Source organism: Entelurus aequoreus, linkage group LG10 (genome assembly GCF_033978785.1).
Source record: "Entelurus aequoreus isolate RoL-2023_Sb linkage group LG10, RoL_Eaeq_v1.1, whole genome shotgun sequence".
NCBI lineage: Eukaryota > Metazoa > Chordata > Actinopteri > Syngnathiformes > Syngnathidae > Entelurus > Entelurus aequoreus.
The window spans coordinates 25,127,974-25,155,429 of record NC_084740.1 but is presented as its reverse complement, the minus strand read 5'-3'; the positions used below and the strand labels follow the sequence as shown (position 1 = coordinate 25,155,429).

General features: G+C 39.1%; 1 protein-coding gene across 1 annotated transcript in view; it reads right to left on the bottom strand.

Moving 5' to 3' along the window:
* The window catches only part of robo1 (roundabout, axon guidance receptor, homolog 1 (Drosophila)), a 687,039-nt gene that overhangs the window by 619,033 nt on the left and 40,550 nt on the right, over nucleotides 1–27,456 (bottom strand). The gene's annotated exons all lie outside the window — the stretch shown is intronic.

Sequence of the window (27,456 nt, the reverse complement as noted above, 5' to 3'; positions counted from 1 at the left end):
AATCGATTAATCGAAGTAATAATCGACAGATTAATCGATTATCAAATTAATCGTTAGTGCAGCCCTTATATATATATTATATACAGTATATACATATACACACACACATATGTATATACACACACACACACACACACACGCACGCACGCACGCACGCACGCACGCACGCACGCACGCACGCATGCCTCCAGACAAAAAATATTTCTCTCAAAGTGGCCCCTCGAGTCAAAATAATAGCCCAGATCTGCAGTATACTACAACAATAATTATTGCAGACGTCCAATATGTTCAACAATTTTAAATGCAAGAGGTCCCAATATAGCAGGGCTATTCAACAGGCGGCCAGGAGCCAAATCTGAGTTCAGTTCAAAACTTGGGAGACAAACATTTTTGCAGCAAAATCCTAAAATCACAAGTGTGCTGTAGTATAGAAGAACTTGGAGCACTGTAAACACATTTGCAGATCCTTGCATTGATATTTTAACCTCGCTGGCAAACATAAAAAAACTGAGGTTCAGACTTGTGATTTTCATAATTGAGGCATCCCACAATTCACCCCGTTAAGTCATCATCTTTTTTTAACAGTTACACATTTTTTCGTAATGTGATTTCTCAAAAAACATGCACCTGGGATAGGTTGATTGGCAACACTAAATTGGCCCTAGTGTGTGAATGTGAGTGTGAATGTTGTTTATCTGTGTTGGCCCTGCGATGAGGTGGCGACTTTTCCAGGGTGTAGCCCGCCTTCCGCCCGAATGCAGCGGAGATAGGCTCCAGCACCCCCCGCAACCCCAAAAGGGACAGGCGGTAGAAAATGGATGGATGGATGGATGGTGATTTCTGTGTGTTGCTGTATCTTGTTTAGGTCAACGTCTTTAGTTATACCTGTGTGTTCCTCAAGGTTCCAGTTTAAGTCCTCTCTTTTTCATCATTTGGGCTATTCATCTGGTGGTCGGGGAGTTCGGTTCAAAAATCTTGTGAGAGACTAACCAAAAACAACCTGACCATTATGTATTGTTTTCATTTTTATGTGTTTCTTTGTTAAATCCATACATCCATTTTCTACCGCTTGTCCCGTTCAGGGGCGCGGGGGTTGTTGGAGCCTATCTCAGCTGCACATGGGCGGAAGGCGGGGTACACCCTGGACAAGTCACCACCTCATCGCAGGCCAACACAGATAGACCGACAACATTCACACTCACATTCACACACTAGGGCCAATTTAGTGTTGCCAATCAACCTATCCCAGGTGCATGTCTTTGGAGGTGGGAGGAAGCCGGAGTACCCGGAGGGAACCCACGCAGTCACAGGGAGAACATGCAAACTCCACACGGAAAGATCCCAAACCTGGATTTAAATACTTGTTTCTATTTATGTAATGTTATCAAGATTATTTTATTTTTTCATTATTTTTTCTTTTGCTTTGTTTTCAACATTTCCAAAATGAACTACTCCTACTGCTAGACTCACATAATCAGAATCCAGAATCCAATGTCTACTGTAGAGGACACTTGTTCTCCGGAGTATAAAAAAATAACACTAATACTAAAGGGTGAAGTCCGGCCCCCGGGTCTTTAGCTTTCTGGAAATATGGCCCCCAAAATGATTAAATTAAATATTCCTGCTCTTGGGACACATATAGCAAGCTGCACGTCATTAAAAAGTAAATTTTTCTTAATAAGCCGACTTGAGACGACTGCTAGTGGAGGAGTGGCATGCCATCCCACAGCAGTGTTGGTAGAAAGCTGTGCATTGTTGTGTACAAGCTGTAGTATGTGTACCACTGATGGTACGCCAAATTATCAATTTAATGGACTAGTGAAGTGGAAAAATAAGTTTACTTTGTATGCCAATTTGTGTTTCGTTGTATCCATTAAACCATATCCAATTGTATTTACAATCCGCAAGGTATGTGAAAATACCATCTAAAATGTCCAAAATGCCACAAATCCAGTCAGCCATTTTGAATATTCTGCTCCAAACACTTTTGGTAATTTCCATAGATTGATATCACAATGGAACGCTTCTGCACTCCGACCATGTTATCAGATCAGTCATACTTGAATACGCAAAAATTGCAAAGAAATGTAGTGTTTATCATTCACAATCCTTATTTAAGACAACAACATCTCTATGTTTGGCTTTTTTAGGCATTCAAAATCTTAAATAAATAACTAACCAAAAATATTCCATTTACATGCCATGACCTGAAAATTAACCAAATATGAATGATATTGTTATTATAAGCGCCAACACAGACGAACTATTTTAGCGGCGCATTGATAGCAGTGAGCTAATGCTAGCTTACGCTGCTATTGTTGACACACTATAATTCGGTAGCTGCTTCTGCTTAGTCTCAAACTTGCTAAAAGTAAATTCTAGATTATAAATCAAGTATCTCTCACCTGCTCGTAGACAAATGTGGCTATGGGCGACAGGCTGGTCAACTTTGACATCCCCCGAGATGGCAAAAAGACACAAAAAGACACTAGTCGCTGCAACTTCTTTTTCACCTTTCATAAGGATTGCGATTGATTCTTCATCTAAATGAGAGTATGTGAGCGTCCCGTCAGTCGCATCCCAGCGAGAGTGGAAATAATACGCTAAATGTTTGTTTTGTTATGGTTGAAAATTATTAGTTGTATGTTTAGCACCTAGCAATGCTGCGGAGGCTAGTGTTTCAATAAAGCTGCACCCGCCAGGTGTTTGGGCTAAAAAATAAAAGGTCCTGGATCATAATTTTTTCCCCCCAAAGTAATCATTGTTGACTCTCACAAAGTCTGCTTGATTAGCATTGTTGTTGAAGGGAAAAAGATCTGTGGTTCTTAATGCTACGTCACGGATCACGTGACTGGCTTCCTCATTGTCTCTCAAAATGGCTCGGGAATCTCTGAGATTGATACTATTTTGATCGTATCTATTTATCCGCAAACTTTGGAAGTCTTTTGGTGTCATAAATCACATACACTAGATTGCCAAAAGTATTTGGCCACCTGCCTTGACTCACATGAATTGCCATCTCATTATATGCCATAAATTATGTCGGTCCACCTTTTGCAGCTATCACAGCTTCAACTCTTCTGGGAAGGCCAAAATGGCCAAAATGTTTTGGTATCCTGGCGCATTCAAAGTTCCTTTCACTGGAACTAAGGGGCCAAGCCCAATTTCTGAAAAACAACCCCACACCCTAACTCCTCCTCCACCAAATTTCAAACTCGGCACAATAAGTCCGAAATGTAGCGTTCTCCTGGCAACCTCCAAACCCAGACTTATCCATCAGATTGCCAGATGGAAAAGCGTGATTCATCACTCCAGAGAAGGCTCTAGAGTCCAGTGGTGACGTGCTTTACACCACTGCATCCGACACTTTGCATTGGATTTGGTGATGTATGGCTTAGATGCAGCTGGTCGGCCATGGAAACCCAAACAGTCTCCATGCCTTGTATACAAGCGATTAGAACATCAGATTCTCATCATTTGGAAGGGTGGCCAAATACTTTTGGCAATATAGTGTATATATAATAATAGCTTTAAAGGCCTACTGAAACCCACTACTACCGACCACGCAGTCCGATAGTTTATATATCAATGATGAAATCTTAACATTGCAACACATGCCAATACGGCCTGGTTAGATTAGTAAAGTGCAATTTTAAATATTCCGCGAAATATTCTGCTGAAAACGTCTCGGTATGATGACGTTTGCGCGTGACGTCACGGATTGTAGCGGACATTTTGGGACAGCATTGTGGCCAGCTGTTAAGTCGTCTGTTTTCATCGCAAAATTTCACAGTATTGTGGACATCTGTGTTGGTGAATCTTTTGCAATTTGTTTAATGAACAATGAAGACAGCAAAAAAGAAAGCTGTAGGTGGGAAGCGGTGTATTAGCGACCGGCTGCAGCAACACAAACACGTAGCCGGTGTTTCATTGTTTACATTCCCGAAATATGACAGTCAAGCTTTACCATTGGCCTGTGGAGAACTGGGACAACAGAGACTCTTACCAGGAGGACTTTGAGTTGGATACGCGCTACCGTGAGTACGCAGCTGCGGCTTCCAAACATTTGATCACTTGCTCGTACGTGCGTGCCGCCATGTGCATGTCACGTACGCAACTTTGGGGAAATATATGTGCTGTATGAACTTTGCGGAGGTGAACGGTACTTTGGGCTGTGGGATTGAGTGTGTTGTGCGGGTGTTTGAGTTGTATTGGTGGGTTGTATGGACGGGAGGGAGGAGGTGTTTGTTATGCGGGATTAATTTGTGGCATATTAAATATAAGCCTGGTTGTGTTGTGGCTAATAGAGTATATATATGTCTTGTGTTTATTTACTGTTTTAGTCATTCCCAGCTGAATATCAGGTCCCACCCGCCTCTCACAGCATCTTCCCTATCTGAATCGCTTCCACTGCCCTCTAATCCTTCACTCTCACTTTCCTCATCCACGAATCTTTCATCCTCGCTGAAATTAATGGGGTAATCGTCGCTTTCTCGGTCCGAATCGCTCTCGCTGCTGGTGGCCATGATTGTAAACAATGTGCAGATGTGAGGAGCTCCACAACCTGTGACGTCACGCTACTTCCGGTTCAGGCAAGGCTTTTTTTATCAGCGACCAAAAGTTGCGAACTTTATCGTCAATGTTCTCTACTAAATCCTTTCAGCAAAAATATGGCAATATCGCCAAATGATCAAGTATGACACATAGAATGGACCTGCTATCCCCGTTTAAATAAGAAAATCTCATTTCAGTAGGCCTTTAATATAGAGGCAACTTGTTTTCCCACTCGACTGGTACTTTACGTCAATTAATCTGATTTGATTATTTTTTTTAAGTACAGTGTTTTATTTTCCTATATATTCAAACACAGTGTTACCGTTCAAACTGTGTGTAATGTTACAGTTTAGCCCAATTATTGAATATACTTGTTAACTAAAACCTCTGTCTTGTTTTTAATGAATACTTAGGCCCACTGTATTTTAATGTTGGTCATTATGGTGATACTTGGAGAGCCAAGTGTTTTCTGAGGTGGTACTTGGTGAAAAAGAGTTCTACTCTACATGAATTGAATTGAAGTATTTATTTCAAACCTGCACAGTACAACAAAACATTTTATTTTTTTTTTTACATTTTGGCAGAGACATTTATGCAAGGCTTGAAAAGGGGTTGGATGAAGCAGATGCTTATAATATCCCAACCCCTCTCACTCATTCCACATTTAACATAAACAATATAATACAAGAACAATACTATACAAACAAAAACAAGAAAAGCTCCTGTACACCAACAATACAATAGTACCACTGTTACTTTGATACAAGACAAGACGAGACAAAACAAATACACACACACACACACACACACACACACACACACACACACACACACACACACACACACACACACACACACACACACACACACACACACACACACACACATAGGCCCAAACACTCTCTGACCATACACCTCTCTCCCATCGCTCTGTGCTGAGGGCATCACTCTCTTTCCTCCTCGTACTTCTTCAGTACTTCTTTTTTAAACAGTCTTTTAAATTGAATCATGTTAGAACACGTTTTTAACTCTTCCCCTAAGTTGTTCCACAGACTGACTCCACGCACTGAAATGCACATTGACTTTAAAGTTGTTCTAAATGTAGGCAAATATAATTTGTTGTTTCCTCTTAGACTGTACCTATGGTGAGCATCTCTATCCTGGAATAGGTTCTGTATATTGGATGGTAGAGAGTTTTGGGATGCCCTAAACATAATTTGAGCAGTTTTAAATTTGATGACATCGTGCAGTTTAAGTTGCTTTAACTCCATGAATAGTGGATTTGAATGATGTCTGTAGTGAACATTGGACACAATCCTAATGGCCTTTTTCTGCAGAGTGACTAAAGGCTGTAGATGGGATTTATAACAATTTCCCCAGACTTCAACACAATAATTTAAATACGACATAATAAATGAATGGTACAATAACAGCAGAGCATTGGTGTTCAATAAATGACATGATCTCCTCATCATTCCAACACATTTAGCAACCTTTGTCCTCAAGTAACTTATATGAGGCTTCCATGATATATTTTCATCTATTACCACTCCTAAGAATGAATTTTGTTGAACATAATCTATTGGTGTATCATCAATAACAATCCTGATGGGTATATTACTTTTTCGATTGCTAAAGAGCATGATTTTGGTCTTCTTTACATTCAGAGACAATTTGTTGGTATTAAACCAAATTTTTAACTTTATCATCTCCTCAGTTACAGAGGCCAGAAGTTGCTTCATGTCGTCACCTGCACATGTAATGGTTGTATCGTCAGCAAAGAGGATGAACTCCAGCAGTGTTGATACTTTACATATTTCATTGATATACATTATAAATAGTGTGGGTCCTAGTATGGACCCCTGGGGGACTCCACAGGTTATGTTCATGAGTGTAGATTGGTATTGGTCGATCTGAACAATCTGCTGTCTCTCATTCAAGTAGCTCTTCAGCCATTTCCCTGCCACTCCCCTTATGCCATAGTTTTCCAGTTTATTTACCAAAATCTGGTGGTCAATGGTATCGAAAGCCTTTTGCAGGTCAATAAAAATTCCTATAACAAATTTATTCTTCTCGATACCATTAGTAATGTTTTCTATTACATCACTTAAAGCTAATGAAGTTGACCTATTTTGACGGAACCCATATTGACAATCAGATAATAATTTGTGCTTTACAATGAAGGCAAGAAGTCTATTATCAAATAATTTTTCCAATATTTTTGACAACTGTGGCAGAAGGGAGACGGGCCGGTAATTTGTGAAGAGGTGTTTGTCTCCAGATTTGAAGATGGGGATGACTTTTGAGAGTTTCATTTGTGAAACTCATTTGGACTGTTAAAAGAATACATTGAAAAGGGGCTGATTTGTCTTGTTGCTATTTTGCTACTGGTAAGACTTGAATAATGTCAGCTACACAAAGCACCAAAAAAGAAAGAGCAGCAGAATCACCTTATTTGGCTCTCCTTATGGGCATCATTTCAAATTTAAAATGCACTAACAAGACAGAAAACGGGTCTACCAGAGACCAATTGTACTAAAGTTTACTATACAAGTGTGTGCTCTATTGCAGCGAGGCCATTATTTTTCCTGCCAACTGTTGTTGGAGGTGATAAAGGCTGGCAAACTAACCTACGGGGTGCTGATGCGCGCTATAATGTGCTCATATATGTCAGGACAGGACATGATGTAGCGAGGCGGCTAAAGTTCATTTTCATTTACATTCGCTTCAGGTGGCCGCGTGGCACGGGCAAAAAAAAAAAATGACGAGTCAGCTGTTGAACTTCATCATCATGCAAGGTAACCCGCCTTCATGTGCAACTTGTTAATCATATCAAAAACCACGGGGAGGAGCGACACGCGCAGGAAGGTCAGGCGTCAATCAGCGGAACAAAAGGATCCCTTTGCAAGACAAAAGGTGCACATGTTCAGCGTATTAATCAACACATTTGACTCTGATAAGACTTTTTCACCCTCACAGGACCTGAAGTAAACCTTTCCTTTGTTTGCTTTTGCTTCCAAGTCCACAATCTGTTATCTGCATTGCGACGCACACTGGCTGGATAAAGGCCGAGGAAATCTATTTACTATTTGCTTACGACACCTTGCAGGAATACTTAGACGCTGAGAACAGATGGGGAGGAGACAAAAGCAGATGTAGACACCAGCCCGCAGACACCTAACAAGTATCGCATCCTCGCCGTTGTATTGTACATACATTTCCATTTGTAGCCATGTACGGGAACATCTGCTCGTTTACTTGTTGTAATTCTCAAAATGAACTTAAATTCATCACTTTGACAGTCTGATCTACTAAGGCGCTAAACAGCATGTGCAAACTGTAAAATTACATGTAATATTAGTGGGCGTGTTGCGTGCGATCTCCTAAGACTGCATGTGCAATAGCCCGGTGTGAGGTTGCCACCCCCATCTTGGTCAAACGTCCCAAAACTTGTGCCAATTGTTTGTGTTGCAAACATTTTTGCTTGTGCCTTTACGGTTTTTAAGTTATTCAAAAAAAAAAAATCTTACTAGTAACATCATCCAACCCCCCCACCTTGTCCAAATCACCCCAAACTTGTCCCATTTTTTGTCTAACTATTATAGTTTCATTATTCATAACCAGCCTTATCAAAACCTTCCCTAAGCTGTCCCAATCGTTTGTGCTACATTTGTTGTCTAACTATTTTAGTTTTCAAGTTATTAAGTTGTATAATTGTATGTTATTAACAAGTAGTTAATGCAGGGGTCCCCAAACTTTTTGACTCGGGGGCCGCAATGGGTTATATATATATATATATATATATATATATATATATATATATATATATATATATATATATATATATATATATATATATATATATATATATATATATATATATATATATATATATATATATATATATATATATCAGTGACATGCAGTCACTTGAGGCAGGGCCTCACATGCCATCACAGAAAGAAAAAAAATGTAAAAAGAAAAAAAAAAAATTGTTATATGTATCCAGTGATTATACTATAAAGTTATTTTCCATTTAACTTCACCAGTTTTAGATTATTTTTATTCAAAATTGCTGAATTTTCACATTTGCCGTTCAAATACTGAGAAGAGACTTGCTGTGATCAGCAGCCAGTTGAGGCACGTCACTGAGTTGTGCCTCAACATGGATTGCGGACTCGGCTAACTGCTGGCCTGCTGTGCAGTGAGACCGTATTGCTATATGAACTAGATTATACATTTCCATAGTTTAGTTAGCTGAGGTATATAATGTACAGAGTATTTTGTCAACAACTGTATGTGTGTAACGTATTTCTTGTGCTGAGCAATCATAAAACTGCTGCAAAGACGCACTGGCTGAGGCTCGCAGTAATCCCGCCTCCTGGTGGTAGAGAATGCACCCCTGCCGTAGAATGCACCACCTGACGGAAGTGTTATATCAACTAAAGCCCACACTTAAACCTTCCACGTGCAAGATTGAATCTATTTAAAAAAGTTATTTAATAAGAAGCCAAAAAGTGCAAAAACAATAATGTTCGTGTTGGAGGAGTTGTGAATGACTGCTGGGCCACAACATTAGGTACACCTGCAGACTGCAGCACGGATTTCATATTTCATTCATTCACAACTCCTCCAACACGAACATTATTGTTTTTGCACTTTTTGGCTTCTTATTAAATAACTTTTTTAAATAGATTCAATCTTGCACGTGGAAAGTTTAAGTGTGGGCTTTAGTTGATATAACACTCCCGTCAGGCGGTGCATTCTACGGCGGGGGTGCATTAATCCAGCACAACAGCGGCGCATGGACTTCATTTATAAGTAAAAGGTAAGACCATAATAACGTTTTTTTTATTAAATGCGCTTTTTTGTGTGCTACAGTTTGTATGTGTAAAGTTAAAGTTAAGTTAAAGTACCGATAGTCACACACACACTAGGTGTAATGAAATTTGTCCTCTGCATTCGACCCATCCCTTGATCACCCCCTGGGAGGTGAGGGGAGCAGTGGGCAGCAGCGGCGCCAAGCCAGGGAATCATTTTTGGTGATTTAACCCCCAATTCCAAACCTTGATGCTGAGTGCCAAGCAGGGAAGAATGCTGGTATGAGCTTTTAAACTTATCCCCGTTAACTGCTGCCAATCAAATGGTGAATAAGATACTCTTTAGGGTTCATATGTTAGTAAATCTGACTGTGATGAAGTCAGTGCCTCACCAGCCATGAACCTCACCGCACGTCACTGATAAATTTATATATATACATATATATACACACACATATATATATATATATATACACACACATATATATATATATATATACACACACACATATATATATATATGTAAACCTTTTAGTGTGTCTGTTTCATGAAGATGCAGACTATATGCTGATCATCAGAATGCCCACAATACTGGGAGGAGAAGATCTATCCATCCATTTTCTACCGCTAGTCCCTCTTGCATATATAATTATTCTGCCGAGCTCTAGACAGCACCCACACTCAACAATGGCACATTATTTGCGGATTATAATGACTGGTTTGCAAAAAAATATTTTTAACCCAAATAGATGAAACTACATAATCTCCCACGATACACCAGACTGTATCTCACGGCACACTGGTGTGCCGCGGCACAGTGGTTGAAAAACACTGATCTAAAAATGTTTTTTCCCATCTATAATGTGACATCATTACACTCGTTTTATATATATATATATATATATATATATATATATATATATATATATATATATATATATATATATATATATATATATATATATATATATGTATATATATTTATATATATATACATATATATATATACATATATATATATATATATATACAGTTTTTCAACCACTGTGCCGCGGCACACCAGTGTGCCGTGAGATACAGTCTGGTGTATCGTGGGAGATTATGTAGTTTCATCTACTTGGGTTAAAAATATTTTTTTGCAAACCAGTCATTATAATCCGCAAATAATGTGCCATTGTTGAGTGTGGGTGCTGTCTAGAGCTCGGCAGAATAATTATATATGCAAGAGGGACTAGCGGTAGAAAATGGATGGATAGATCTTCTCCTCCCAGTATTGTGGGCATTCTGATGATCAGCATATAGTCTGCATCTTCATGAAACAGACACACTAAAAGGTTTACACTCCTTATTCTGCTCACTTAAATGGGAACTGCAATTTCATCTTTATGAAAGACATGACGACGGATGTATTTTTTTCATACATTCTAAATATTAAAAAAGTAAACAAAAGTCCGCTTTCAATGGAGCCAATGGGAGCACCAATATTTCATCCATAATATCCGATAAATAACCATTCAAAAAGTGCAAACAATACTCTATTTACATTTCGTGACTTAAATATTAACCAAGTATTAGTGATAATGTCATTATAAGCGCTAACGCAGACAAACTATTTATAGCGGCGTCGTGATCACTAGCGTGTGTCCCTATGTTTACATCATCCAGTGGTCTGCTGTTTCCTCGCTTCCCTGCTCCACGTAAAATTTATTCTAGATTATAAATCATGCGTCTCACCTGGACAGAAGATGTCTGAGTAGGTATTCCGACAAGTTGGTACACTTTGACAGCCATTTAGGACCCGAAACTGGCGAGGACAACACGAAAAGACACTTGATCCCTCACCGCCCCCCACCCCGTTTCTTCGTGAGGATTATGAGACATTCTTCACCTAAATGGGAATAAATGAACATCCCAGCATCCCTAATGACAGCAGACCTTATACAGTAAGTGATGTTTTATTATGTTAGTTGGCTCTTATAAAGTCTGCAGTGATGAAGAATAAAAAAAAGCAAACGTGATGCGTTTTTGAAATTAATGTGCCGTGTATGCTTAAAATGATCAAAGTACATAAATATTAAATGTTACTACATTACATATAAACTTACATCATGTATATAAAACCTTAATGGAGGTGTTTGAATGTTTTTTTAAGGGCTGTGTAGGCGGAATTGCACGGCTCTCATAGGATAAATTGTAAGCGGACTTTTGATCGCATTTATGTAATATAATAATTATTTATTTAATGATCACAGTGATTGTGAACGATAGGCAAAATTCCAAAAAAAGTGCAGTTCCCCTTTAACAGACAAAATCCTTCAGTAGATCAGTTAGTTAGTGTATGTTTAGTGAGTAGATCAGGCTTCTACGTTTGATAATGCATACATACTGAAACTTTGTTTTATTTATGACAAGTTTCATGACAATGACAATGATTCATTTCAGGAACAGCACTGGGGGTAAGAGGAGTGAGTTTTTAGCATAGAATCATTCATGATTGCATGAAACATGGCCGCTTGGCCCAGGCTTGTGTGGCACTCAACAGGATTTGGCCTTTAATATTGCCAATGTATTATTATTAGACTACTGAAAGGCCCCTGGTCCACGTACATGGACTATCATATGTTTGAAATATGTTTTAAGTCACATGTAAAACACATAAGAATACATTTTTTACATGCTGCCACAAAGATACTGTATATATACTATTTTTATCTTTCCACTACGCATCACATCAGTTCCCAAATGTGTATGAATGCTTAAAAGTGAGTTTTGACAACATCAGTGTTGAGTCAACAGTTTTATTTGGGGAAAAATATATTTTACACTTAATTTGATTATGAATGTATTCACGCAAGAATGGCCCATAACTGCTCTCCCTTCAGAACCAGTGAAAAGTCCGCTCTCCAACTCTAAAATCGTAACTCCAAACATGTCAAATACAATCTCTCTGAGTAATAAGGAGCCACAGCTGGTGCCGCCAGGAGATAAGAGTTCCATTTAAATAAAGTTGGACTCGCTTTTCTTCATACTGAGCCCACAATTGAAGGCGGTCTCTTCTTGTTAAGCCCGGCCTCCAAAAGCAGACATTTTCAGCCTTTTTTTCCGTCTGAATGGCGCACCAAGTCAAGCCGTCAATTTTCTGCATTACGGGGGTAGGATCAGGGCTGAAACACAGCGAGGAGGACTTGGTGGACTGACTTCTCCTGCCCGGTTGTGTTGTCAGCAATTGTGGTCGTTCAACATGTTTCATAGGTCAAAGTAGTGTTGTCCCGATTAAACATATGTTTCTTATTGCAAGTTTGTCCTTAAATAAAACAGTGAACATACAAGACAACTTGTCTTTTAGTAGTAAGTAAACCATTAAAGACTCCTAATTTAGTCTGCTGACGTATGCAGTAACATATTGTGTCATTTATCATTCTATTATTTTGTCAACATTATTAAGGACAAGTGGTAGAAAATGAATTATTAATCTACTTGTTCATTTACTGTTAATATCTGCTTACTTTCTCTTTTAACATGTTCTATCTACACTTCTGTTAAAATGTAATAATCACTCATTCTTCTGTTGTTTAGATGCTTTACATTAGTTTTGGATGATACCACAAATTTGGGTATCAATCCGATACCAAGTAGTTACAGGATCATACATTGGTCATATTCAAAGTCCTCATGTGTCCAAGGATATATTTCCTGAGTTTATAAACATAATATACATTTTTTTAAAACGAAAGAAGATGTTGTGATGCTAAAAATATTGATATTATCATAGTAGTATCGATTAGATACGCTACTGTACTTGGTATCATTACAGTGGATGTTAGGTGTAGATCCACCAATGGTGTTTGTTTACATTTGGACGCCGGTGAGTTACGGTGTGTAGTGAAGCATGTTTAGCTATTCCTCGTCCTGCAGGGATGATACTTGTAAGAAACGTACTTTATTTGTCGCCATGGAGACCAGGACTAGTGATTTAGAAGTAGCTAAAACACTGTCGAGTCCCAACCGCTGATGGACTTTAGCCGCTAGCTAGCTTGCCATGTCTTAAAGCACCTCTTCCTGAGGGTGTGTCAGTGTTATAACTTCACCTTTATCATTAGTTTTTAAGCCAAAATGCATCCGTTCTCCCTTTTCTGTCTACACACTGTCTGCTTGTAAGTACTCTGTGATTATGCGATGCCAAACATGCTCCTCTGCTCGTAAACCATCAATGTCACGATATGACAACTTTTTGAGCTATCTATTAGAGGTGGGGGAAATAATAGATTTTTAGACGCATCGCAATTTGGACATGGAAGATTATCGAATCGATGAGTAAATGTCGATAATCAATTTATTTATTGTAAATAAAGTAATGCAGACAGTTCTAAAATGTGGCTGTCTGCAGCGAGCTACCTCACAGAGAAATCGGACCAGCTTCTTTATTTAATTATGGTCCAGTTTTGGACACATTTTCATTAATTTAATAAAAGTGGGAATTAATTTAAATGTTTATTATTCCAAATGTTTTTTTTTAAGTTGCAAGTGATGAACGCTTATTAAGTGAAACGAAAATAAATGTAATACTGCATCAATATACATGAACTAAAGATGATCTATAATCGATTTTGAATCGAATCTCAGCTCCTGAATCATAATCGAATCGTGAGGTGCCAAAAGATTCCCACCCTTACTATTTATAATGGAATAAAATAAAGTGAACCCTCTTGTAAGTCGACTACTCTTTTTTTCTTTGTGGGTGGAGGCAGGGCTATGAGGGGCCGTTGGGGACATTATTCAGAATTAAATTATTAAATTATTTAAATTATTCTCAGATGCTATTGCTAGCAATGTAGAAGGCATATACCAAACTAGAGTAACATTATCATAAATATACGTCAAACAATACATCTTTTATGGCTGATTTAGTGTGACTTGTCAGAAGTGCTAATAGCAGATATTCCAGAATTTTCTAAGATTGTTTATACTCAGAGCAGCTATCTTTAAAGGCCAACTTTGGGTGGTGAGTAGAAAATCTGACCTTGGGGGCATTTCTGTGGACATTTCCGACTAGAAACTCCCCAGTACAAATGCAACGCACCCTAATTAGCTGACAACCCCTGGATATTACATAACCTCCTGGCAGAGGTAAGAAACGTTTGCTAAATAAAATCTATTTAATTGTCCCAATAATGGCCGACTTAGACTCAAAGAAGACTACTGTAAATTCCGGACTATAAGCCGCTACATTGTTTCTACGCTTTGAACCATGCAGCTTATAAAACAATGCTGATAATTTATGGATTCTTCTTCGCTGACAGTCATAATACAAATAGTTAAAAAACAAAAACAAAAAAAACAAGTAAAGACACCAAAGAAGAGTGTTATCGTTTGTGGTATAGCGCCATCTTTTGGACAAGTTCACCCACTGCTGGTGCTGTTGTGTTGTTCTTTTTAGCGCTTTCATCCGGAAGTAGAAGTGCCGTTTGGTCTTCTGGCCATCTATAGCATTACTACTCATATGGATTCTTCATTCATCACCCCGAGCAACGTTTATAAGTTTTACAATGTAACGAAAACTATTCATACTTACTAAACCGTCCCATCAGTGATGTCTGTAGGAGAGTTTTCATGCTTTTGTGCAAGTGCTGTCGTAATGTAATCAAGCGAGTGTCGTTAGCTAATAAACATTTTGCTAATATGCTCACACGTTTACAAGTGTCTGAGTTAGTATTATTAACTTACAATGGCATTCATTTTGTGTTGTTTCAGTTTTAAAAATTCCCCAGTAAACTCACCGAGACGTCACAGTGGAGCTATTGAGTCTGTTTAACGGCTAGTAGGTCCATGACGATGACTTCTGTTTTGTTTGATCAGCCGTTCTACCGCTGTGTTACAGGCACTGTTTGGAAACATTTAGGGCAGTGGTTCTTAACCTGGGTTCGATCGAACCCTAGGGGTTCGGTGAGTTGGGCTCAGGGGTTCGGCGGAGGTCAAGACACACCCGACTAATCGTGTAAATAAAAACTTCTCCCTATCGGCGTATTACGGATACGGCAACATCAGAAGTCACACTGATTTACAGGTGTGTAATTTGTTGTGAGTTTATGCACTGTGTCGGTTTTGTTGTTTGAACAAGGTGATGTTCATGCACGGTTCATTTTGTGCTCCTGTAAAAAAAACATGGTAACACTTTAGTATGGGGTACATATTCACCATTATCTAGTTGCTTATTAACATGCAAATTAGTAACATATTGGCTCTTAACTAGTCATTATTAAGTACTTATTAATGCCTTATTCGGCATGGTCTTATTATAACCCTAACCCTCTAACCCTAACCCTAACCAAATAACTCTAAATTAAGTCTTTGTTACTTAGAATATGTTCCCCATACTAAAGTGTTACCAAAAACATAACTTTGTCTTGAATTTGAAAAAAAAAAACATTTTATTTTTCACTAAAGAAGGGTTCGGTGAATGCGCATATGAAACTGGTGGGGTTCGGTACCTCCAACAAGGTTAAGAACCACTGATTTAGGGTATTTAAATAAACATTAAAAAATCTTTCTGTATAAATAACTCATTTCACAATGGATATATCTGCTGCTTATAGTCAGGTGCGGCTGACATATGGAAAAATACTTTTTTCTTCTAAAATTTAGTTTGTGCGGCTTTTATCCTTGTGCGCTCTATAGTCCGGAAAATACAGTACCGTATTTTCCGCACTATAAGGCGCACCTAAAACCCTCCAATTTTGTCAAAAGCTGACAGTGCGCCTTATAATCCGGTGCGCCTTATATATGGACCAATATTGAGCCACAACAAACCTAAACTTCATTTTCATAAAGTTTAGGTCTCGCAACTATGGTAAACAGCCGCCAACTTCTTTTTCCCCCGTAGAAGAAGTTCTTCTTCTATGGTAAGCAGCCGCCCCCGTAGAAGAAGAAGCGTGCGGTGCATGCTGGGATATAAGACGTTTCATTTCCATTTGTGTGTTTATGTAAAGACCCCAAAATGGCTCCTATTAAGAGACACGCTTACGACGCAGAGTTTAAACACAAAGCAATCAGTCACGCAGTAGAACACGGATGACAGAAGGCGAACACATGTTCACCAAGACAGGGAGACAGCGCCGGATGACATACGCCACTATCTGCCAGTGGATCGTAAATGCCTGGGCTAATATATCAGTCTCAACTGTGGTCCGAGCTTTCAGGAAGGCAGGAATTGTCACTGAACTGCAAGACAACAGCAGCGACACTGACTCCATTAATGACTATTTCGACGAGACAACTGTTTAAAGGCCTACTGAAATGAGATTTCCTTATTTAAACGGGGATAGCAGATCCATTCTATGTGTCATACTTGATCATTTCGCGATATTGCCATATTTTTGCTGAAAGGATGTAGTAGAGAACATCGACAATAAAGTTCGCAACTTTTGGTCGCTGATAAAAAAGCCTTGCCTGTACCGGAAGTAGCGTGACGTCACAGGTTGTGGAGCTCCTCACATCTGCACATTGTTTACAATCAAGGTCACAAGCAGCGAGAGCGATTCGGACCGAGATAGCGACGATTTCCCCATTAATTTGAGCGAGGATGAAAGATTTGTGGATGAGGAAAGTGAGAGTGAAGGATTAGAGGGCAGTGGAAGCGATTCAGATAGGGAAGATGCTGTGAGAGGCGGGTGGGACCTGATATTCAGCTGGGAATGACTAAAACAGTAAATAAACACAAGACATATATATACTCTATTAGCCACAACACAACCAGGCTTATATTTATTATGCCACAAATTAATCCTGCATAACAAACACCTCCCCCCTCCCGTCCATACAACCCGCCAATACAAATCAAACACCCGCACAACACACTCAATCCCACAGCCCAAAGTACCGTTCACCTCCGCAAAGTTCATACAGCACATATATTTCCCCAAAGTTACATACCTGACATGCACATAGCGGCACGCACGTACGGGCAAGCGATCAAATGTTTGGAAGCCGCAGCTGCGTACTCACGGTACCGCGTATCCAACTCAAAGTCCTCCTGGTAAGAGTCTCTGTTGTCCCATTTCCACAAGCATGCGTATCCAACTCAAAGTCCTCCTGGTAAGAGTCTCTGTTGTCCCAGGCCAATTGTAAAGCTTGTCCCAGGCCAATGGTAAAGCTTGACTGTCATCGTTCGGGAATATAAACAATGAAACACCGGCTACGACGTAGGCGCTACGTGTTTGTGTTGCTGCAGCCGGCCGATAATACACTGCTTCCCACCTACAGCTTTCTTCTTTGCTATCTCCATTGTTCATTAAACAAATTGCAAAAGATTCACCAACACAGATGTCCAGAATACTGTGGAATTTTGCGATGAAAACAGACGACTTAATAGCTGGCCACAATGCTGTCCCAAAATGTCCGCTACAATCCGTGATGTCACGCGCAATCATACCGAGACGTTTTCAGCAGGATATTTCGCGGGAAATTTAAAATTGCACTTTACTAATCTAACCCGGCTGTATTGGCATGTGCTGCAATGTTAAGATTTCATCATTGATATATAAACTATCAGACTGCGTGGTCGGTAGTAGTGGGTTTCAGTAGGCCTTTAATTCGGACACTGAAGAAGAAGAATTCGAGCGATTCGTGGATGAGGAATAACTTCATAAAGTGAGCTTTACATGTTTATTTTGTGTGTTGTGTTGTGTGACATTAACGTTTGAGCAACATTGAGTTATTGATATATTGTTATTGCTCTGCACTATTTCGAGTGTTACTATATTGTGATTGCACCAACGTTTGATTTACCGTAACACGAGTAAATCAGCTGTTTATTAATTTTGGAAGTGAACAAAGTTGTCAGAACGCTGGTTTGTAATCTATTAATAAAGTTTGACTGACCTGACTGTTTTGTTGACATTCCCTTTAGCGCAGCTCCATCTAATGGATGCATAGGTGCGCCTTATAATCCGGTGCGCCTTATATATGAACAACGTTTAGAAATACGCCATTCATTGAAGGTGCGCCTTATAATCCGGTGTGTTTTATAGTGCGGAAAATACGGTAGTTTTAAAAGTGAGGTCTCACACTGACTTCCTAAACATCGCAAGCTTCCTTCGATTGTGTTGGGATTCCAGGGAGGGTTTTTCACCCCGCACAATATTATAGCCATGAGTGTCTTATTTGCAGACGTCAAAGTTTTAGTCCACCTGGGAAGGCCACAGCAGCGTGGCGGGACACACCACCGATCTCATATCCCATCCCTGGCTAACAGCTTCTCATACTGCAAGTTAATTCGGCGATGGAATTAAATTATAAAGCTTGTCCAAACAAATTAGCGTCAAGCTTTAAGCAGACATTTTTTTATTTTTTTATTTATTTTTTGACAAGGCGAGGGCATTTGTAATCTAACGCATGAACTCTTCTCTTGCTCTTAGCTCAGGGACCCCCTTTTCGCTTCCAGGTAATATTCTCACTGCACAGACACCCCCCTCCTCCCTCGCCCAACCCCCAGAATTCTCATTTCAGAAGCCATCGGGGGGAAGTGACGCTCCACGCCGCTGAGGGAGAGATTAATGTGTCGGCTGGATGCGGATACAAAAGAAAGGCAGTCCCGAAAGCAACAGCGGAAAAATCTTCATAAATATTGATTTTCATGAAAAACATCTATTTTTATTATTATTTCTTTGACAGTGTCAATCAAAAATGATCATCATAGTAAATATTCTTTAGGGTGCTTCTATTTATGCATTGCAACATGTGGTATAAAATTGATAGTAATCAATACACACTGATAGCAGTCCTCAGACGGACAAACCAGAAGTCATTCAGGCTTCTTCCAGAACCACAGAGCATCAATCTAAAAGGTTCCAATCAGTAGAAATACGTCTTTAACTCTTTGTCAACGGGACGCTATTCCAGGAGACTGTTTACACAACGATACACGTTAATAAAACACATGTGCTCGCTTGATGGCGGAGCTGCGGATTGACTAGGTGGCGATCAATGTATCGTCATGACGGTGGCTACCTGACAAGCTTTTAAATAACTCAGACATACGCTTAACCTTGTCCTTAAGGACTTTCTAGAAGACTCTCATTAAAGGCCTACTGAAATGAATTTTTTTTATTTAAACGGGGATAGCAGATCCAGTCTGTGTGTCAAACTTGATCATTTCGCGATATTGCCACATTTTTGCTGAAAGGATTTAGTAGAGAACATCGACGATAAAGTTCGCAACTTTTGGTCGCTGATAAAAAGAGCCTTGCCTGTACCGGAAGTAGCGTGACGTCGCAGGTTAAAGGGCTCCTCACATTTCCCCATTGTTTACACCAGCAGCGAGAGCGATTCGGACCGAGAAAGCGATGATTACCCCATTAATTTGAGCGAGAATGAAAGATTCGTAGATGAGGAACGTGAGAGTGAAGAAGGACTAGAGTGCAGTGCAGGACGTATCTTTTTTCGCTCTGACCGTAACTTAGGTACAAGGGCTCATTGGATTCCACACTTTCTCCTTTTTCTATTGTGGATCACAGATTTATATTTTAAACCACCTCAGATACTATATCCTCTTGAAAATGAGAGTCGAGAACGCGAAATGAACATTCACAGTGACTTATCTCCACGACAATACATCGGTGAAGCACTTTAGCTACGGAGCTAACGTGATAGCATCATGCTTAAATGCAGATAGAAACAAAAGAAATAAGCCCCTGACTGGAAGGATAGACAGAAGATCAACAATACTACTATCAGGAGACACCGAACCAAACACTGGACCTGTAACTACACGGTTAATGCTGTGCCGCCTGTCGAAGCCTAGCAATGTTGTTGCTAACGACGCCATTGAAGCTAACTTAGCTACGGGACCTCATCAGAGCTATGATAAAAACATTAGCGCTCCACCTACGCCAGCCCTCATCTGCTCATCAACACCCGTGCTCACCTGCATTCCAGCGATCGACGGCACGACGAAGGACTTCACCCGATCATCGATGCGGTCGGCGGCTAGCGTCGGATAGGGCGTCTGCTATCCAAGTCAAAGTCCTCCTGGTTGTGTTGCTGCAGCCAGCCGCTAATACACCGATCCCACCTACAGCTTTCTTCTTTGCAGTCTCCATTGTTCATTAAAGAAATTGCAAAAGATTCACCAACACAGATGTCCAGAATACTGTGGAATTTTGCGATGAAAACAGAGCTTTTTGTATTGGGATACAATGTGTCCCAATACTTCCGTTTCAACCATCGATGTCACGCGCAAACGTCATCATACATAGACGTTTTCAACCGGAAGTTTCGCGGGAAATTTAAAATTGCACTTTATAAGTTAACCCGGCCGTATTGGCATGTGTTGCAATGTTAAGATTTCATCATTGATATATAAACTACTGTGGTCGGTAGTAGTGGGTCTCAGTAGGCCTTTAAAGAGTCACTGGTCGGTCCACAGTTACGCGCTGTACTGTATGTATAGACTGTATATACTCAGGTATTTCCTGTTCCTTCAAGGTGTTTTGCCGAATTACCACAAAATTTGGTATGTGCCTTAAGTTGACCGACAATCATGTGTGTGTCAAATTTGATTAATATTGGTCGAAACAAATGGCCGCCATCAAGCTAAACGTCTTTGCAGGGGCGTAGGGATGATCATTGTCCAGAAGCATGGCTTTTGCGATGCTGCCAATTTCGATATTGGTCATCCGTTAGTGAGATGGGCCAATACCAATGCCGACCGCATGTAGTAATTGAACATTTTTATGTAAACTAAAAAAATCCCTTCCCCCTTCTACAGAGACACCTGGGATGTTGACTGTTCTGTGACGCCAAACGGAGAGACCTCCAGGCTTATAGACAAAATGGACTACTACACCTATACGCACACTAGTGTTGTCCCGATACCTTGGTACCGGTACCAAAATTATTTCGATACTTTTCGGTACTTTTCTAAATAAAGGGGACCACAAAAAATTCCCTCATTGCCGTTATTTTAACAAAAAATCTTAGGGTACAATAAACATATGTTTCTTATCTCATGTTTGTCCTTGAATAAAATAGTGAACATACAAGACAACTTGTCATTTACTAGTAAGTAAGCAAACAAAGGCTCCTAATTTAGTCTGCTGACGTATGGTGTAACATATCGTGTCATTTATCATTCTAGTATTTGACTGACTTACTTCTCCTGCCCTGTTGTGTTGTCAGCAATTGTGGTCGTCCAACATGTTTCATAGGTCAAACTAGTGTTGTAATTAAACATATGTTTCTTATTGCAAGTTTGTCCTTAAATGAAATAGTGAACATACAAGACAACTTGTCTCTTTTTTAGCTGCTGACGTATGCAGTAACATATTGTGTCATTTATCATTCTATTATTTAATCAAAATTATTAAGGACAAGTGGTAGAAAATGAATTATTAATCTACTTCTTCATTTATTGTTATTATCTGCTTACTTTCTCTTTTAACATGTTCTATCTACACTTCTGTTAAAATGTAATGATCATGTATTCTTCTGTTGTTTGGATGATTACATTAGTTTTGGATGATACCACAAATTCGGGTATAAATCCGATACCAAGTAGTTACAGGATCATACATTGGGCATATTCAAAGTCCTACTTGTTCATTAACAGTAAATGAACAAGTAGATTAATATTTCATTTTCTTAATAATTTTGACAACATAATAGAATGATAACTGGCACAATATGTTACTGCATATGTCAGCAGACTTATTAGTAGCCTTTGTTTACTTGCTACTAAATGACAAGTTGTCTTGTATGTTCACTATTTTATTTAAGGACTTAACTGCAAAAAGAAACATATGTTTAATGTACCCTAAGATTTTTTGTTAAAATAAAGCCAATAATGCAATTTTTTTGTGGTCCCCTTTATTTAGAAAAGTACCGAAAAGTATAGAAATAATTTTAGTACCGGTACCAAAATATTGGTATCGTTACAACTAGGGCTGTGAATCTTTGGGTGTCCCACGATTCGATTCAATATCGATTCTTGGGGTCACAATTCGATTCAAAATAGATTTTTTTTTCAATTCAACACGATTCTCGATTCAAAAACGATTTTTTCCCGATTCAAAATGATTCTCTATTCATTCAATACATAGATTTCAGCAGGATCTACCCCAGTCTGCTGACATGCAAGCATAGTAGTATATTTTTGTAAAAAGCTTTTATAATTGTAAAGGACAATGTTTTATCAACTGATTGCAATAATGTCAATTTGTTTTAACTATTAAATGAACCAAAAATATGACTTATTTTATCTTTGTGAAAATATTGGACACAGTGTTGTTGTCAAGCTTATGAGATGCGATGCAAGTGTAAGCCACTGTGACACTATTGTTCTTTTTTTAATTTTTTATAAATGTCTAATGATAATGTCAATGAGGGATTTTTAATCACTGCTATGTTGAAATTGTAACTGATATTGATACTGCTGTTGATAATATTCATATTTGTTTCACTACTTTTGGTTTGTTTTGTGTCGTGTTTGTGTCTCCTCTCAATTGCTCTGTTTATTGCAGTTCTGAGAGTTGCTGGGTCGGGTTTGGTTTTGGAATTGGATTGCATTGTTATGATATTGCTGTGTATTGTTTTGTTGGATTGATTAATTTTTTTTATATAAATAATAAATATTGATTTTTTAAAAATGAGAATCGATTCTGAATCGCACAACGTGAGAATCGTGATTCGAATTCGAATCGATTTTTTCCCACACCCCTAGTTACAACACTAGTCTATATTTAAGGTCCCACACTTGACAGTGCATGGCAGAGCACAAACCAAGAATGAAGTCGAAGGAGACAGGATTGTCTCCAGGCACAATTTTGGGGAAGGCTACAGAAAAATATCCGATGGAACATCTCTGGAGCGATCTGAAAATGGCTGTGCACCGACGCTTCGCAACCAACCTGATGGAGCTTGAGAGGTGCTGCAAAGAGGAATGGGCAAAACTTGCTGCCCAAAGTTCATCAACAAAGTATTGAGGCTGTGAATACGTATGCACATGACATTTCTTAGTTTTTTATTTGTAATACATTTCAGAAAATAACTATTACATAGTAACTATGGGGTATTGTGTGTAGAATTTTGAGGGGAAAAAATGAATTTATTCCATTTTGGAATAAGGCTGTAACATAAATTGTGGAAAAAAGCATTGTGAATACTTTCCATATGCACTATATGTCGCGCAACCTCACTGTACGCAGACATGCCTTACAAAGTAACCCATAGGGGGCGCAACAAACAAAAATGTAAATTACACCACAGAATAATTCAACATAAATGTTCATCATCCTCACTAGTGTTCCTTTTTTTTTTGTAAAACTGATGGTAACCCGAACGCAACACGTTCAGGAGATTGCAAAAGGCTAATGAAGAGTGAAGCAGCCGCTCTTGCAGCCAGTTAATTAGTGTCTTATTTAAATAAAAAAAATACATTCGCAGTCAGCAGAGAGGAAACATCTCGGTTATGCAAAAAACGTGATTGATGGCTATGACTGAGCCTCTCTCATTAAAGCGAACTGACATGTTTGTCACCAAATTGTCGCACTCGCGTGTTCATTTTGGGCGTGCATGAGAGGCCGCCGCTGAGAGATGTGGAGAGAGTCCACAATCAAAATGTCCTGATGGAGGTGAGGCAGGTTAGTACTAAATGCTCGCCGACGCCAAGATTGAAGCGGCGCAAACAGGTGGTTATCTGCGGCACAATCACTTGTGAAAGAAGCTCCCGTCCTTTGATGGAGTGAAGATGAAGGGCGCGGATAAGAAATGGTTATTGATCGACGGCGCCTTTATCGGCCGAGGCCCCCCCGAGGAGAACACAATGCAATCCGACCGCAGGCCATAGGGGTGTACGGGGTGGCGAATGAAGTCGGCGCCACTTGATTCTCATTCGGCCACTTGATTTCAACTCATGCCTCTGCGCTCTCGTTGGTGGTTTTCATGGAAATGAAAAGTGGGGAAATTTCTCAAAAACCAGGTCGATGTTAACCTTGGAAGATTTAGTGCCACGAGTAATGCTACAGCCAAAGTAAAAGTAAAAGGGAATTGCCATTTACATGAATTCACATTTCAACAAGCACTTTTATGGCAATATTATAGACAAGGGACAATATTAACTGGTTTACCGTTGAGAGTACCGGTAGTCAGTGTACAACAGGCTTGTTCAACATTCCAAATTGAATTGAGAATATCTCCCAAATTCAAACTCAATTTATTTTATATGAATTTGACTTGATTTTGTAAACAGGAAGTAGAAAGTGTTATTATTTTCATCACATTATGTGCTTGTGTGTGAATGCTTTCACAGTCACCATGTTAGCTATTCAGTGGCTGGGGCTTTTAGCCCGGTAGTCAGCACACTCACCTCGCACGTTGGCGACTTTGGTGCGAAAATTAAAAGTAACTGCTTGTGAATATGTTGTGTCTCTTGAAGTTATGTTAAAAGGTGCCATATGTAGCAGTGACGTGCGGTGAGGTTCATGGCTGGTGAGGCACTGACTTCATCACAGTCAGATTTACAAACATATGAACCCTAAAGAGTATCTTATTCACCATTTGATTGGCAGCAGTTAACGGGTTATGTTTAAAAGCTCATACCAGCATTCTTTACACATACAAAAAAGCACATTTAATAAAAAAAACTTTATTATGGTCTTACCTTTACTTATAAATGAAGTTCATGCGCCGCTCCTTCTGAATAAAAGCATCGATAACTTGTTTATAGAAGTCTTCCTTATCTTTCTTCAGTTTTAAAAGTATCTCTGTCTCGATGGAGATCTTCCTTTAATTATTACCTCCTGCTTTGATTGAAAGTCCAGTTTAGAAATCTGTTTTATTTTAGATATGTAATCCTCCATGTTAAAAGTCCAGGCGAGAGGAAAAAATAAACGATCGCTGCCACTGCACTTGACTTGCTAACTGTTGCTGCTTGTTGTCACTTATTCTGCAGCCGAGTAGTCACAAAAATGATCCCTGGGATCACTAGCGCCCTCTACCACCATGAGGCGGGAGAACTGCGAGCCTCACCCGGTGCGTCTTCGCAGCCGTTTTATGATTGCTCAGCACAAGAAATACGTTACACACATACAGTTGTTGACAAAATACACTGTACATTATATACCTCAGCTAACTAAACTATGGAAATGTATAATATAATTCATATAGCAATTCATATAGGTCTCACTGCACAGCAGGCCAGCAGTTAGCAGAGTCATTGCGCAATCCATGGTGAGGTGACTCACCGCAAGTTTCTTCTCAGTATTTGAACGGCAAATGTGAAAATTCTGCGATTTTGAATAAAAATAATCTAAAACTGGTGAAGTTCAATGGAAAATAACTTTATAGTATATTCACTGGATACATATAACAATTTAATTAATTTTTTTTCTTTTTCATTTTTTTTTCTTTCCATGATGGCACGTGAGGCCCCGCCTCACCTGCCTCCCCTGAGTGCACGTCACTGATATGTAGTAACGTGGCCAGAAATGGTACTGCAATCACAGTCAAAAATCTGTAGTCCCCTGATTGATTGATTGATTGATTGATTGATTGATTGATTGATTGATTGATTGATTGATTGAGACTTTTATTAGTAGGTTGCACAGTGAAGTACATATTCCGTACAATTGACCACTAAATGGTAACACCCGAATACGTTTTTCAACTTGTTTAAGTCGGGGTCCACTCTCCGTGACTGAGGTTGCCAGATACGCAGTCGAATCCTACTCCAAGGCACTTCAAATGGCAATCGAAAAGTTTCTCTTGTTTATGCTTCTTCCAAGACGGTTTACAGAGTAATTATGCCAAATTTTACTGATGTCGATTAGCCAAATGTATTTGTAAAGTTACGCAGCAACATTGTTGTCTGGATTCGGAACAGATTGTTGGCATTAACCTGTTAAAATGTCTAGTTTGACCGCACGGACCACCATCGAAATATATATATATATATATATATATATATATATATATATATATATATATATATATATATATAATATATATATATATATATATATATATATATAATATATATATATATATAATATATATATATATATATATATATATATATATATATATATATATATATATATACATACATACATCAAATATATTATATATCACATAGGCCTACTTTGATGGCAAGTCAAGGCCAAAACTAAAATTACCACCACATTTCGTTCAGCATAACTCCATGTTGCATCCAACCTGACGCACTGCATTCTCTTCCATGTACGCACATCACCATCTTTCTGTGCAGAGTGCGATTCTATGAGCCAACCCACGTTATGCATAAATCCTATAGCCTACTACCATGTCAATACACAAAGTAAAAAATAATTCCATGTAATACATTATATTGTGCTAAGCAAATACCACACCATATGTGCCCAATGCGCATTCAGTACCAGAAACCGCAATTAGCATGCTAATGTTGGAACGCATTTCCTCAGCGTATCAGCATATTGAGAACGAAATAGGCCCTGACACTACTCATAGGTTTTATTTGTCGAAAATGTATGTTGCCCTGTCAGTTGGAATACACACCGACATACTAACAGGCTAACATACAGGCATATATTTCCCCGTTAGCCTATATGTCGATGTGTCATTGACCGGGCTAGCATGCTAAGCATTACACTAGGAGCGAAGCACCATCACACTAAGCATTCGTTGCACAAACATACTAACTTTGTTAGACAAGGTCATAGACTGTATTGGACAATATAGTTTACATACGAAATGTCCATTTCCGTTTATTACAAGTAATAAGAAACGTAAATGCCTGACTTACCTATCGAGGAGGAAATTACCAAGTTTGGCATCCTGATACAATTCCTTGTTTTGTTCCTGGCTTGTCATGAATTAAGTTGAGAATCGTAACGACACCTTTTAGATTTACTAAGGTCTGACATGTTTAGTAACTTTACCAGTGGCAGCAGCTAGACGGAGAGGGCGGTGCGTAGCTGGCAACCTGGATGTGACACACTCACGGACTTTCTAATTGGTCAAACGGGGGAGGGTGGGGCATCGAAATGAAAACAAGACTTCAGGGCTGTAAATCTAATTTTAAAATGAGCATATC